This window comes from Mesoplodon bidens (assembly GCF_964165515.1).
Source record: "Mesoplodon bidens genome assembly, chromosome: X".
Taxonomy (NCBI): Eukaryota; Metazoa; Chordata; class Mammalia; order Artiodactyla; family Ziphiidae; genus Mesoplodon; species Mesoplodon bidens.
In genome coordinates this window covers 83,670,445-83,673,263 of record NC_138163.1, presented here as the reverse complement: position 1 = coordinate 83,673,263, position 2,819 = coordinate 83,670,445, and the positions used below count along the sequence as shown (strand labels likewise).

Here is a 2,819-nt window from a genome sequence, read left to right as displayed (position 1 = left end):
TGGTTACCGTGAGGAAATTGGCTAAACTATGGACAGCCATCCTCTGAAGCCAGTAGCAGCTGCTTTGCTTGCATCTGTTGGGGGTGAGGAAGATGGGAGAGCAGGAATAGAGTCGTGGGGAAGTGGGGGGGGGCGCGATGTGGGAGCACGGGGAATGTGAGAGTGGCTCGCAGTCGTGAGTTTTAATTCTGGGAGGCAGAACATCACATGAGTAGCCTTCACTGGCATTCTCTTGCTGTGTGATCTAGGACGATGTCCTGCCCCTCTCAGGCCTTCAGTGTGCCCATCTACACCATGAGCGTCTTGAAGGGTCCTTCCGGAGCTGACACCCTTAACAGGGCAGTAGTCCCCACACTTCTAAATCATGGATTCCCATCACTAGAGCATTTTGAGCACAGCAACACAATATATCCACAGGGATTTATTTATACATAATGTAGTGGTTAAGAACACAGACTCTGGGGCCAGCCTGTGAATATGCATCCTGGCTCTTCCACTGGGTATATGGCTTGAGGTCTCTTGGCCTTAGTGGTCCCTGTAGAAAGAGGAGATAGGAGTTCTACTCATTGCCATCAAGTGGTTGTGAGGGTCTGGGACAGAGTACACAGATGCAGAGTATATAGATGTTGTTCTTACTGTACATGTATTACTTTGCTAATTGATGGTGTAGGCTACAAATTGCATGTCCAACGTCAAAACTGTTAAAGGATGAGGCAAAAAGAAATAAAATGCTCTCTATATTGCAATATTTTCTTCTCACTCCCCGATGGGTTGCTTAGGACACTTGGTATTGTCACTGTTCTAGAGTTTGCTTGTGATGCCTTCTCTGGTTTTCTACTAGGGAAGCATAAGTTTGAGGCTAGGCCCCCTAAGCTGACAAGCATGCCAACCTGGACCTGGGCCTGCCTCTCACCACGCAACCACTCCTAGATACACTGCATCTTTCCAGGACTCCTCTCCCACGGAGGGGCTAAAGGCCCAGAAGAGCCAGGTTTCCCCAGGCCCTGAGGACAAGCAAGGTCTGGGGGCCTCACACGTGGCCCACAGGCTCCGCTGCCCACACCCCAGGGTGTCCCCCCTCCCCGTTCTCCTCGGCCCAGAGCCTAGGGTCGAGGTGTAGCCTTTTCCTCACTCCCTCACCACAGCCGACGTTTCCACCACAGAGCAAGCAAGCCAAGTCCAGTGCTCATAGCCAGCACAGAATCGCTATTTCTTGGATGGGTAATAATGAGAGCTCGCCATTACTGAGCACACATGCACTTTCTTAAGTACTTTACCTCCATCGTCTCTTTGAATCTTCCCAGAGATCCTATGAAGCAAATGCTCTTCTTCCGATTTAACAGATGAGGACATCGCCAATCAGTGAGAGAGCAGGGAAACCAACTGCCAGCAGCCGGGCTGGAGAGCAGCCTCTTCACCTTGTGACAGTGAATGAACAAGTGAGGAAATGGTTTCCCTGTCCCCCTTCACGCTTTCCCAAGGCACCTGCTGTCCCCTTCCTGAATTCTGGGTTTGCTCTGACCCCCAGCCCCCCGCTTCCCCACCCTCTATCTCGTGGTGTTCAGCTCAGTGAGTCTGCACCCCGCCCCCGCCCCAGGCCCGGGGCTGCTGTACCCCCATCCCCGCTCCCCGCAGGACCCCCTCCTGAGAGCCCCGCCCCCGTGGGCCGCCGACCCGCAGGTAATCCCCTCCCCCCTTCCTGCCCCCGCAGCTCCAGCCCCTTCCAATTAGCCCAGTCTCGGATCCCCTCCGCTGGGAACGGCCGCCCCCCTCCTGCCCCCTTCCCCACTCCGCTCCCACGTGGGGAGCCCCGCTCCCAGGCCCCGCCGCCCTATTCAAGGCGCTCTCCTCCATTGTCTCCGCCTGCCACTCACGCAGGCCATTAGCATTTCTAAAGCCCACTTCTCCTGGTCGCCGCTTTGGCCTCAGCCAAAAAGGGGCTCACTTTGAAACAGAAGTTTGGGGAGAGGGTACTTCCTAGGCTACTAAAACAGCTTCCCTTTAGGCCCTCAACTCTCCAGGCCTCAACCTGCCTATAAAATGGGAAGAACTGCTCTCCCACATTTCGAGGCTTAGGACACCTGGAATTTCTCGGCTTCGAGAGTGGTTGAGAAATGGGGCAGCGTCCTGGGACCCCAATACAACTGCCTGTTCCTTCCCTTGGGTTTCTTGGGCCCTACCAATCTGGATCCTCCATTCCCCACCCACCCCCCACGTGCCAGGGGAGATATGGAGTTTTGTCAAAACTGGTTTTCCCTGCCCTAACCCAAGCGGTCTTTGTTACGGCCCTGGCAGGATGGGGCATGAATGGGGGTGACTTCTTTGCCCTGGCATCCGAAACCTCCCTAAGTAACTTGGGTGGAGAGACGGCGCCACCCAGTGGCTTCCTGGACTCTAAGCTAATCTTCTCGGGGGTGGGTTCTCACATACCTGGCTTCAGGGCCCCCAAGGAGGCGTCTCACCAGAGAAACCCTCTTTACTTGTGGGATTTCTTTTGCATTGGTTTAGCTGCTTCAGATCCAAGGCTAAATAAAGAGCCAGCGGTTAGAGTCCCAGCGGGCTTAGCTCAACCTCGGCCCCGCCCCCATCATTCCTTTGGGCTGGCAATGGCCCCTGCTCTAGGCTCTGTTGCCAATGGCCAGTACTTTCCCCTCCCTGGGCCTCACTTTTCTCCATCTGGAAAATGGCAGAATATTCCCTAGCCACCTTCTGCTTTTCCTGGTGGGCTGAAGAAATTCGTGGGGTGGGGAGAGGGTGTAGGTCTGAGAGCCAGCCTTCGAAGACAGCTGGCCACCTGGACCCCAAGAATAGGCTCTAGA

At 54.9% G+C, this 2,819-nt stretch overlaps 1 long non-coding RNA gene across 1 annotated transcript; it reads right to left on the bottom strand.

Annotated features, from left to right (window-relative positions):
- Positions 1–422: 422 nt before the first annotated feature.
- On the bottom strand, positions 423–2,516 carry LOC308608391. Its single transcript, XR_014014159.1, has 3 exons — positions 2,431–2,516; positions 1,278–1,418; positions 423–535 (listed from the first exon to the last, which is right to left on the bottom strand). It is a non-coding gene; the product is annotated as an uncharacterized lncRNA (long non-coding RNA).
- Positions 2,517–2,819: the final 303 nt, after the last annotated feature.